Here is a 13,472-nt window from a genome sequence, read left to right as displayed (position 1 = left end):
AGATCACCTGGGAAGCTTTGACACTAGAACATCTCAGCCCTTCTCTACATTCTTAGTTGCTCTGGGGTGGGGCCAATGCTTGGGTATTTTTTTTTCTTCACATCTCCTTGGAGATTCTGACTCGGTCTAGATTTAGAACCACCAGACCACTGCTCTTTGTATCACGTTTTTTTTTTTCCAAAAGATCAGAATTATATATCCAGATTTATCATCATCCTTTCACAGCCTCTCCTCCAAAAGCAGTTGACAAATGTATGTGAATATTCAGAGAATGAAGCTGAAATTTGATAAGCAAACACGTCATAAGACCCAACTGGGTAGGACCCTTGAGGAACTAGATTATGGCTACGCACTTCAGTTTGAATATACATAAACTAATCACAAAAAAATTAACATTTGTTTTTAAAAAGTAAAGTCAAGGGAGAACAAATATCTAAATAGAGGATAAACAAATATTTATTACAACTCAATATCTATTTTCTCTGAAAAAAAAACATGGGGAATATTATATTATTTAAAATATCTAAATATACCAACAAAATTAAACATCTTTTTAAAACTAATAGTGAAGTCACAAAATAGATATATAGAAGATATAGTATATACAATAGCCCTAGTAACAATATTCCATTTTTTCTGCTAAAAAAAAATGCATCTCTCCCCAACACAGTGTCACCACCATATATATTTTTAATTAAAAATATCCTGTCAGTGAGCATTGGGTAGATACTCTCATACTTGCTGGTGATAATACAAGTTCAGACAACCTGTGCCCCTTGGAGGCTGTGATGGTTAATTTTATGTGTCAGTTTGACTGGGCCATGGAATGCTGAGAGAGCTGACTAAACATCAGTTCTGGGTGTGTCTGCGAGGGTGTTTCCAGAAGAGAAGAGAATTTGAATTGATGAACTAAGCAAAGCAGACAGTCCTCCCCAGTGTGGGTGGGCATCAAGTTTAAATCTCTCTCTCTCCCTTAACTATTTGAGCTGGAACATCAATCTTTTCCCACCCTTGGAGCTCCTGGTTCCCAGGCCTTTAGACTGACTGGAAGCTGTACCACTGGTTCTCTGGTTTCCAGGCCTTTGAGCTACACCACCAGCTTTTCTGAGTGCCCAGCTTGCTGATGAACAATCATCAGACTTCTCAACCTCCAGAATACATGAGCCAATACCTTCTGAATCAATGCCTTGTAATCAAGACAGATAGAAAACTAGATCTATCAATCGATCTCCCAGATTTTGCCTTGGGATTAATTTTAGTTTAGCCTAATTTACTGAGCATTTAGAATGCTCTCTGTATGGCTCCCTGGGAAGAAAGATATAAAGGCTCATGAGAACAGGATACACAACTAAGGTCCCCCTAGTCAGTTAAACTGGCTCCCGGGTCACAATGGAGGAAAAGGAGAATGAATGAGCATTAGTGCCTACAATAAACGAAGCCCTGGACTAGATCTTTTTCATCCATCACCTAATTTACTCCTCTCTGCAGCCCCATGAAATACATGTTATTATCCCAAATTTCCATTTTACAGATGAAAACACCGAGGTTCAGAGCAGTTAACCCATTTACAGCCAGCGATCCAGACCGGAGCTCCACAGCAGTGGTGGGAGACCCTGAAATACCCAACTTCAACCAGTTCCTTGGAAATTCTCATATCATGAAGGCCAAATCAACATTCAGATCAAAGCGTAAAGCAGACGTGAGGTTATTCCCTTTCTGCAGACGAATTCTGAGCCAGAGAAGAGGAAAAGGCAGCTGTGCGCAGCCACAGGCTCTCAAAGGAGCAGCTTCCGGTGCTCACCTCACCACTTCCACCTGCAGAGAAAGCAGGACCTCATCCCCCTGGGCTCCTGGGGAGAGGTTTCAGGTGAGTGCCAATCATTCCTTCTCTAATTATTTGATCTACATCTGATGCTTAACAAAGCTGATACATGAAATGTTATAAACCCAGAGGACACTAAAGGAAAACGTGCCATTTCTACAAGGTAACTGAAACAAAGGCTCAGAAAAAAAAACTGATGGTTTTACATCATCTTGATTCTAGATTTTAACCAAAAGCCAAATATAAGCAAAGAAAAATACCAGTGCTTAGAATTGCACGTCAACTGGCAGGAAAGACCCTATTAATCAGGCTGTCAATTTGCAACTCATGATGTCTTTTGTTTCTTAACATTTTTAGTAGAGGCCTGGGAAGATGAGTACAAATTTATCCTAAAAAATATGACCACTTCTAATGGTGCATACAACTCAAATATTTGTTTGTTATATTCAAAAATTAAATTCAAGCTAAAAGCAATATAGAATGGAGCCAATTAAGAGTCCATATTATATTTCTGAACACAATTTTGATGATATCTAACTATTATTTCACTCAGAATAGTCCAAAAAATAACACTGCAGTATCTAATAGTGATTCTATAACTGTATAGAGAGTTGGTGGCTACTCATAAAACGGAACAATGATTTATTCATTTGTCTAGCATTCCATTTCACTAAAACACTAGAAACCTACTTAGAATTATCTTTGAAGAATGCAAAACTATTTCATTTTTCTAGACCTCAATACGTCATCATTGCTGAGACAGGGAAGTCTGGGAGCTCAGGCTCAACTGCCAAACGGTGAGAAAAGTCCTTTCCATCCTGTCACAGAGTTAGATATTTCCAGCATCATTTCTTAAACATGATTTCTAAAACATCCCTTAAAAGGACAAATATTGTCATTTCTCCCAAGTGCTAGCCTTGTGGAACAAATTGACCCATTGTCATAATTTCTCACCTGACACTGCAATGGTCCCCAAGGGAACAGGACATAACACAAGTGAATTGTGGCAGGAAAAGCAGGTTGTGATACCACAATACAACCTTGGCTGGGTAGAGCAAAGGAGCAGCCTTTCTTCAGTTGGTGAGTAAAAGATTGTAAGTAACCTCTCCTCACTTGTTATTAGGACCAGACTGCAGGTTCTTCGTTGGAATATGTCTCTCCTTTTCTGTCTTTTAACTTTCTAAGCTGGCAATTACTTTGTTGTAAGTTTTATTTGACTTTCATCTCCTACACCCATGTTTCTCTGTAAGGCTCTAAGCATCCTTCTCTTTTCAGCCTCTTTGGAATTCAAAGTCATGTCAATAGACTCAAAGATACCTAAACACTCTTGGATGATACTGGCCTGAGACAGCCTTGAGATGACTCTGGTGGGAGAAGTTTAGAGCATGCTTCTCCAAAGTAGAACATTGAGACCGGGGTTTTCCTATTGCTAAAAAGTGGGCCTCGCTGCACCACTATTTTCCATGCCACATATCACCAGCATTTTTCAAAGTGTTCATTGTAAGTCTGCACGTATTCACAAAGATAAATAAATAGTAAAATGTGCTCCCCACACAACCTCATATGAAAGTCTATAATCTGGAAATAACTCATTAAAAGTTACTTATTTATTCATTTTTAGCTTCCTTTACATTATAATCATGAATACTTAAAAGATAGCCTATAGAAACCAGCCAAATTAGAAATTTACTTTACATTTTAGTAAAATATATTATTTTAAAATTTGGCATCATGTTTTCTTGAACACCTAGTGGTATCTCTTGTTTGAATTTTCATTGGAAAATTCTGAAACAATACTAATCAAACCATAAAATACGTTCATGTGAACTCTAAACAATTTCTAAATGCAGCCTCTCACCAGGTTCTTTAGCTTGAGTACTTACAGTAAAATGAATAACTTACGTTTCCTTGAGTTTCCTCCTTTCACTTTAAATATTAAAAATAAATAATTAGATAATTTCTGTTTTTCTCCTGGCTATATCTTTCAATTCCCTGAATTTTTATCTTATTATTTGCACAATCAAGCTTAACATCATGTACCAGCCCCCTAAGCTCTCATTCTTCAAGTGTAGGTTTGGCGTCAGTTGTACATGAAAAAAAAAAATGGGTTCAGAGAAATCTGTTGTGGAAAATAGAAATACACTGTACATTCTCACCCTTGGTTGCATCTTTTTAGAGCAGCATGTCCACAGTTTATTACCATGTTCACCAATATTCAAACCACTATCATCTATCCTTAAAAAAAGAACTATAATTATGTATTTTTGGTTAATAAAATAAGTTTAAAAATAATCACAATGATGTATCCCAGAGATTACAGGGAAGTAGGCAATGCCCCGAGGCAAATAAGGAGTTGAAACCAAACATGTGCATGATGAATCCCTTTCGTTTCTTTAGGCAGGCCCCGCCTTGGCTTAGTGAGTGTTATGTGGCAGAAGGTCTGGACTCACTCTATTACACCATTTGGACTGCAAGGGGTAGGAAAGTGAGGGTTAGGCAGAAGAAAAGAGACAGGGTACCCATGTAATTAATATCAATTTAAAAAATTGAGCATCTTTATAAAAGGCACAGTAATACTAGAGTCTTAAGGGTTTCACACAGAGACACACACATACGAAGAGAAAGAGAGAGAGAGAGGGGTGATCATTTCTGCCCATACTTTGTCTGAAGTCCAACAAATACATGTTAAAAAACAATTATATACCAGTCCTACCCTGGAATCACAAAGACAAACCAGACGAGAACTCAGCTGTAAGGAATTCAGTGTAGAAAAGGGAGAGGAATGAGGGATCCCATGGTTACTGTCCTAACAATTCTATTTGTTGACATCAAAACCAAGTATGTAAACAACAGTGATGCAAGACTTCCCAGGAGAAGTGTAATGAAACTAATCAAGTAAGGAGAAATCCTATCTAATAAAAGAGTGATATGAAAATTAACCATCACTCCACGACAAAGATGGCGGTGCCCATAGTGGCAGGGGAGGGGGGACTCTGGTGGTGTCATCCCAACCACGTGAGCCCAGCATCCCACGCCATGGCCATGCAGAGGGAGGGGCCTCTGGCCAGAGACCAGGGCGCAGGACACTGGCTTCGTTGCAGGCCGGGCTGAGGGACCCATGCCCTGGCCGCACGGAGGGAGGGGCCGGGAGCCCAGCATCCCTCACGCAGAGGGAGGAGCCTCTGGCCAGAGACCGGGGCACAGGACGCTGGCTTCGTTGCAGGCCAGGCTGAGGGAACCCCCTCCCCTGTGCACGAATTTCGGGCACCGGGCCTCTAGTACTTGAATAATGGCAACTAATCGAGTAAAGCATGTGTCAGCTATGTGAAAATACTCTTCTAAGCTTTACATACGTGACTTCAAATTTACTCACCCAGCAACCCTACCACCATTTACAGGTGAAGAAACCGAGGCACCAAGAGGTCCAGTAGCTTCCCAATGACAGCATGGGGCAGAATTGGGGTGTGAATGTGGGAATTCTGCCTCTGGAGCCTGGTGTCACCATGCCTCCTCAGAACATGCAGGGAGATGAAGGGAAGGAGAGCTCGGGAAGGAAGAGGTTGCCAGTAATGGCTCTAAAGGCGTTGACATATTTCACTTATTTCGTAGATGTGTGTTATCAGTTGGGCACAAGACACTAGCCTAGACACCAGGGCTACACTGGCGAATAAATAGCAGCAATGCATTACAGCCAACTTGATGGGTAGGTAGTAACTCAATAAAAAGAGATGAAGCCGGGTGTGGATTGGGCGGAAAGGCTTTCCCCTGTGAAAATCACTCTATTTGCAAATGCACCAACATGGGAACAAGTGAGCGCTTCTGCATTAACTGCAGAAAATAAGGGAATTGAATTTAAGTTCTATTATAACTGAGAGGAGGAGGGGGAGGCAAAACAACTCTTTGGACCTTGGGGTCGGCAGCCTCTGCAATGGCCCTAAATGCCCCACCTCCTGATATGCATGCCCTTGTGCAGCCGGGTCCCCGAGTGTGGTCAGGACTGAGGAACTCACTCCTGATGAACAGAATATGGCAAAAATGAAAGGGTGTCACCTCTGATAACGAGGTTATAAAAGGACTGTGGCTTCCATTTGTGTTCTCGCTCACATGAGGTCCTGGAGTGCCCACCGTGGGGAAAGCCAGCCTCCAGGGCACGAGGCAGCCTGAGGAGGGGCGCCTGTGGTGAAGGACTGAAACCTGCCAGCAGTCAGGGGAGGAGCCTGCCCCCCTGCCCTCCAAGTCTCAGATGAGACCCCAGCCTCAGCTGACAGTTTGATTATGACCTCCTGGGAGAAATGAGTCAAAAGCTCTCAGCAAGACCACACCCAGATTCTTCCAGGAGGTCATGGGGTCAGGGCTGCAGGCTCAATACCCAGTAGGGGGCATGCAGGAGACAGCTGATCAATGATTCTCTCTCATCATTGATGTTTCTATCTCTCGCTCCCTCTCCCTTCCTCTCTCTCTAAAATCAATAAAAACATGTTTGTTTGTTTTTAAATAAAATAAACAAGACCCAGATTCCTAAGTCACAGAAAGGATGAGGTAATACTCGTATATATTTGTTGTTTCAAGCCACTGTTTGGAGTTGTTTGTGATTTAGCCATAGATAACACATAGAGCATCTTTCTGCAGCACCTCCGCCGCTCCCACTATTTCATTGTGAAACACCCAGCCACACATGTTTGTCATAGAATCCTCTTTCATAAACAACCCTTACCCAGACGAGAGGAAGACGCTAAGGGAAAAAAAGGGCAGAAGGGAAAGGGGGAAGCAGGTGAGGAGGGCCGGGGAAGGGGGAACAAATGGAGGAGACTGCGTGAGTGCCCAGTGTGCCTGGATCGGAGCTGCATACAGGCTGTGGGTGTGGGTGGGGTTCCTGATGTTTTCATAGCTGCTGCGTATTATTTTCTGTGTTGTCATGCTTGCACTTTTAATCGGGTGGCAGTGCTGGCTAAGTCCCTTTCAAAGTGTGGCCGCCTCCTTAGTCGACACGTATTCATTGAAAATTGCTGCTTCTTAATTAATCATCTGATTAATGTTATCTGTGGCCCAGAACTTCAATTAGAGCTACACCTTTTTTATAGACAATAAACCACATGGAACAACTGATGTAGCCCAGCGTGGGTGGGTAGTTAAAGTGGGCATTATTTTTTATTCGCTTTCAAACTGCAGAGTGGGCTGAACAATAGGTAATAAACAAGTCGTTCTGTATGGCTTTTGTGGGACTTGAAAATAATTTTGACTTCATGGAAAACGATGCTTTGTTAGAAGCCCTGCCAGAGAAGCAATAGAAGACCCACATGGTACGTGCCCCAAACGTATCTTCACAAATGATAGAGTCACATTTAACTGGGAAATTGGGTGTTAAAGGCCATCTTGTAGTGCAGAATTAATAGGTGGGAGCTCACCAAGGCTCTTCACCTCCTGCCTTGAGAAAACTTTCAAGGTTTCTACAGATAAAGGAAAGGACTCAAGGACCGGAGACACCTCAAATATGTAGATGACACTGTTATCTTTTGCTTAAGCTAAAGACCTTGAAGCAATGGTGAACGAATACAACAGAGGAGCAGAGAATCTGGATCATTATATAAAAGAAGAATATGCAAAATCACGTCGAGTACATACGTTCAAGAGGAAAAGCCGGCTGCAAAAAAATTGGGCATTGCAGAGAAGTACTTGTGGAGGCCATATGGCGTGCATTGTTACAACCTGCGAGGTTCAGAAAGCAGAATGGAACCTTGGTGGAGTCTCTGATAAACTGAACATGAATAGTTTCCTACATTTAAAGAATTAACTGCTAGAAAGAGAGAGATGATAGTAGCGCACTCCTGGTTTTGGCAATTATAGCAAAAGCACACATATTTAACACAGAGAGAATGAAATGTGGGTAATAGAATAGGAAACACTTTTTGGCACAGTATGAACAGACAAAAGAAAAGCTGGTAGCAGCAGAACAAGATACACAATTACTGGGAAGAGAAACGCCTACCTGGCTTCCCTTGGCGATGTAACAGAGACATGGGACACCCCTGGGTAAGGAGCCCTTCCCAGTAGGTCCCTTCCTGAACTAAGACCTAAGTCTTTAAAAGTGTATGTGGATGAGAGTCACCAAAGCCCATAGACAAAAAGATGCAAATGCTATGAGTCTCTTATATTCTAAACTAAGCCTGGACCATAGTTAGTTTTCCCTGAAGTAACCCTGCCCTAGCCTTGTACCATGACTGCTTTGTCCTTGGAGTCGGAGGTTTTATGACAAAAGTAATCTCAGAGGAATGTAGTTATACAACAAGAAAGGCTCAAAGAACTGTTAGTAAGCATTCATGTGGAAGGAAAAATGGGAGAGCAGGGAGAATAAAGCCTCATATAGCGGCTCCATTACCATCCACATGCTAGTGACAGCTAACTTTATATCTCTAGCAAGGGTGTCTTTCTTCCAACAATCAAGATGCTTCCCCATATCTCCAACCTGACGTATAAGACTTTTACAATAATTTTATGTACCCCCTCCTCCTATGTTATTCCAGTGTTGTTTACTACTGATGATTGCAGACAACTGTGCTTCTTCTTGTAGTATTATCGCATTTATTCCAAGAAATTTCATCTATTCTTTATGGTATGCATTCTTAGGCACACTTTAAAGCAGGGGTCATCTAACTACGGCCCTCGGGCCACATGCAAATACAAATATTGTCTGTTCCTGTTTTGTTTTTTTTACTTCAAAATAAGATATGTGCAGTGTGCATAGGAATTTGTTCATAGGTTTTTTTTAAAACTATAGTCCGGCCTTCCAATGGTCTGAGGGACAGTGAACTGGCCCCCTGTTTAAAAAGTTTGAGGACCCCTGCTTTAAAGTATATATTCTGCAAGATGTATACATGTCCTCTTCATCTCACCTTAGCTCGGGGACTGTTTTTACTTAAATGGTGTCTGACAAGGAACTACGCTAAGCACTTTACATGGATTATCTCATCTCCTCTTGAAATAAACCTGAAGTTAATTATTGTTATTTCCCCCATGTTATAAAGGAGAGCATGGGTATGGGAATGGTCAATTTGCCAAAGATCTTTCTCAACTACTCAAAGTGCTTTCTCAACTACTTTTCTGAAATGAACACTTTAATAAACTTTCATCTAATTCATTCTGGCGAATCAACGATATGCTTGATTTCAAACTTTAAAGTTGAACTCCTGATGCCCTCTGTATTATTATATGCACAGATTATAGAAGGAGCAGGAATATACATTTCTCAATAAATCTACCATTCTTTATCCCAAGGATATAAAAGAGAGTCAGCACAGTGGGAATCCCAGCAGAGAGAAACAAAATGATCTAAGATTGAAGAAAGTGCAAGCTTTGGATCCCAAAACCCTCATTACCAGGATGTGCAAAGTTAGAGACAATTGTTATTTGCACTTGCGCGCGCACACACACACACACACACACACACATAAACATGCAAGCACCGAAGTCTGGAACAGCACTGCATATGGCCTTGGATTCACTAATGGATAGATTGGCGTCCCCTTCTCAGAGCTTGAGTTGGCAAACCAATTAATTGTGCATTTTATGATCCATCTATTACCCATCTGGCATTCATATAGTACAGTGGTCTCCAAATTGTTATGAGTAGGATCCTGTACACACACACACACACACACACACACAGTTTTATGGCTGAAAAAGTTTCTGCAAATAATACTTTTACAATAGAAATCGTTTCTTATATACTCTATTCTATTTCTTTAAATTACTGGTTATTCTTCATCAAATTTATTATATTACATCCTCATGATTGCAACCTACAGTTTGAAACTCACCCATTTAGATGCCTTTCAGTATGCTAAAGCAGAATGAAATAATAATCAGTAATAATTTTCAGAACATTTGGTGCACAAGGAACTACGCTAAGCACTTTACATGGATTATCTCATCTCCCCTTAAAATGAACCTAAAGTTAATTATTATTATCTCCCCCATGTTATAAAGGAGAGCATGGGTATGGGAATGGTCAATTTGCCAAAGATCACACAGCATAGCCATAGCATCCTAGATGCAATGCTGAGCACTGTTACACTCTGTTACCTCCCACCTCATCCTCTGAAACACCAGGTCAATACACCTTGGACAATTCCAGTTCCAAAATGTGTGACTACAAAGTCTCTTCCATTCCCATGCACCCACCGTCCTCGCAGCCCTTCCAGCCATTACTGCACTCAGGGCAGTGGGCAGCAGGGAGAGGGGAGCTGGTGGTCTCCTGTGGTGCTCTGATGCCCTGTGGTGTCACTCATTCTAACTTTCTTCAGATACTGCCCGGTGTCCCTTGTTTTCTTATATTCTCTGCTACCTCGTGAGGATCCTGAATTCTTAACTTTCTTCAGAACCTTTCTGATTAAATGCCTACTGCTAATTGGCTGATCAGTATTCCTGGTTAAAATTCCTAAGAGAACAAATCTGAGTGACTCAGCTCATTCTCCCTAACCCAGTTTATGCTTATTCTTGCAACCATACATACATGTTCCTACCCTGTTCGAACCACTGTGGCACTTATCACATATGCAATCCCCTACCTACCTTCCCCTCTCCCCTACAAGATTGTAAACTCCTTGAGAGCAACAGGTGTGTCTTGCTCACCCTTGTACCATCTAATCTTGGTGTATAGGGAGACACATAATAGTAAATAAATCAAAAGGAATGAACTTGCCAGTCGAGTAGCAATGGAAGAGAGAGAGAAGAATATGAAATCATAAAACAAGAAATGAAAAGAAGGGAGGGAGAAGGAGAGAGGGAGAAGGGAAGAGAGAGAGAGAGAGAGAGAGAGAGAGAGAGAGAGAGAGAAATAGAGAAGCCATGTAAATAACATTCAGCCCTTCATAACAAGAAAGTATCCAGGAAAGAGCAGGAAAGAAGAGATCATATAAGTAGCCCTAACCAAAGAGATCTTATCATGACCTCTACCTTTCTTCAGAAGAAATGAAAGATGGTGCCAAAGAGGTTTTACCTAAGCAATAGTGTGGACGTAAGGAAAGGGCTGTATTTGCCCCAAGCTCAAATTGCTGCAAACATGTAACAATAAGATGAATTCAATATGTTGAAAACACTCAGAAAAACAGCATTAGTCAATTTGACTAGCACTTTTGTGTTAATTAAGCAATTTTCTGAGTCAAGTGTTCATGTCCAAGTTGTCTGGTTTGAATCACAAAAGTCTAGGAAGCCGAGGCATGTTAGGCTCCGTGGGAGACAAGGGTCAGAGGTAAATCATGCCCCAGACTGTTAACTCTGGGGCATGAATTGACTCTCGTAGACCAACGGCGGGTCTTAAATCAACCTACAGATTCTGAAGCACATGGAAACTGGAGGGCACAAAACAAGGCCCTGGCCGCTAGGTATCTTGCTTATGCATCCTTCCAAAGTCAAGGAAATGTGAGGCTGCGACGTAAAAACTTCATGAGAATAAAAGGAAACACACATTGCTATTGCTATGTGTTCTGACCAGCATGAAAAAAAATCAAATTGATTTTATGAAACTGAGTTTCAGATGACGCTGGATGTAGCCTAATGCAATTCACTCTATATGTTTTTATAAATGACATTGCCAGATAATACAATGCTGCATTGCAATAATATTAGATTAAATCTGTTTTTCCTTAGATGAATCACCTAGATAGGAATCAAGTAAACGTGAAAGTGGAAATTTAGGAAACATTTTTTTTTCGGGGTTTTATTTCTCTTTTTATTTATCTTGCAACATTACGTGTGCTTCTTTTTTTCTTTTTTTTATTAAATCTTTATTGTTCAGATTATTACATTTGTTCCTCTTTTTTTCCCCCCATATCTCCCCTCCTTCCAGCTCCCACCCCACCCTCCTCCCTCACTCCCCACCCACTGTCCTCATCCATAGGTGCACGATTTTTGTCCAGTCTTTTCCCGCATCTCCCACACCCCTTTTCCCCCCAAGCATAGTCAATCCATTCCCTTTCTATGTCCTTTATTCTATTATAATCACCAGTTCATTCTGTTCATCAGATTATTTATTCACTTGATTCTTAGATTCACTTGTTGATAGATGCATATTTGTTGTTCATAATTTGTATCTTTACCTTTTTCTTCTTCTTCCTCTTCTTAAAGGATACCTTTCAGCATTTCATATAATACTGGTTTGGTGGTGATGAACTCCTTTAGCTTTTCCTTATCTGTGAAGCTCTTTATCTGACCTTCAATTCTGAATGATAGCTTTGCTGGATAAAGTAATCTTGGTTGTAGGTTCTTGCTATTCATCACTTTGAATATTTCTTGCCACTCCCTTCTGGCCTGCAAAGTTTCTGTTGAGAAATCAGCTGACAGTCGTATGGGTATTCCCTTGTAGGTAACTGAGTTTCTTTCTCTTGCTGCTTTTAAGATTCTCTCTTTGTCTTTTGCTCTTGGCATTTTAATTATGATGTGTCTTGGTGTGGTCCTCTTTGGATTCCTTTTGTTTGGGGTTCTCTGTGCTTCCTAGACCTGTAAGTCTATTTCTTTCACCAGGTAGGGGAAGTTTTCTGTCATTATTTCTTCAAATAGGTTTTCAATATCTTGCTGTCTCTCATCTTCTGGTACCCCTATGATTCTGATGTTGGTGTGTTTGAAGCTGTCCCAGAGGCTCCTTACACTATCTTCGTATTTTCGGGTTCTTTTTTCATTTTGCTTTTCCGGTTGGGTGTTTCTCGGTTCTTCGCATTTCAAATCTTTGACTTGATTCTTGCACTCCTCTGGTCTGCTGTTGGGAGTCTGTATAATATTCTTTATTTCAGTCAGTGTATGCTTACTTTCTAGTTGGTCCTTTATCACACCATCGAGGGTCTCGTTAGATTTCCTGTACATCTCATCGAGTTTATCGACAGACTCTAGAAGCCTCTTGAGAGACCTCAAAAGTGTGGTTCTGAACTCAATATCCTCCCTTGATAGTTTTGTCCTGTTTCTTTGTCTCCGCATTTTTTATGCTTTCTTGGTGCACCCCCTAGTGGTCTTTGTGCGCAGTCTTGTTGTAGTTAAGCCTTGATTGTTGTAGTTAATACTAGAGGGATTTGACCTCCAGGCCGACTGGCTGTGAGAATCAGCTGTGTTTGCAGTGGGAGAACTTCTGTCCTCTAGGGAGGTGCTAATCTAGCCTTTGCCTGAGGCTATCTGGCAAATGCCTCTGTGCAGGGCTTGGGCGGGGCGGGTCCCACGGGATCAACAGGGCAGAGGAGGGAGCAGTTATGGCTGCTCTCAGTCCGTCCCCAGGGGCTCTGCCTCTCTGTCCCAGCAACCGCTGCAAACCTGGGAGGGACCGAAGCCAGACAGTCCCGCTTCTCCCGTTTGAGTCTGGGTCCCTAGAGACTCGCCTGGATCTGGAGCTCAGAGTCTGAGGCTCCCTCCAGATTGAAACAGACAACCACAGACAACCGCGCCCTCAGCCACCAGCCCGTGCTTCGCGCACTCTGCACCTTAGTGTTTTACTTCAGCACTGCACCTCCTCTGATTCTCGGTTCCTCCTAGTTGTAGAACTTCCACTCAGCCAGCCTTCCTGTGGTTCTGGATGATGTCCGTTCCGTCTTTTAGTTGTATTTTTGAAGTGGTTGTTCGAGGCAACAAACTCCCGCTTTAACCTATGCCGCCATCTTGGTTTCTTAGGAAA

Source organism: Myotis yumanensis, unplaced genomic scaffold, assembly GCF_028538775.1.
Source record: "Myotis yumanensis isolate MYYU_CA2020_CCGP unplaced genomic scaffold, mMyoYum1.0.hap1 SCAF_8, whole genome shotgun sequence".
NCBI lineage: Eukaryota > Metazoa > Chordata > Mammalia > Chiroptera > Vespertilionidae > Myotis > Myotis yumanensis.
Note: the sequence above shows the minus strand (reverse complement) of the source record.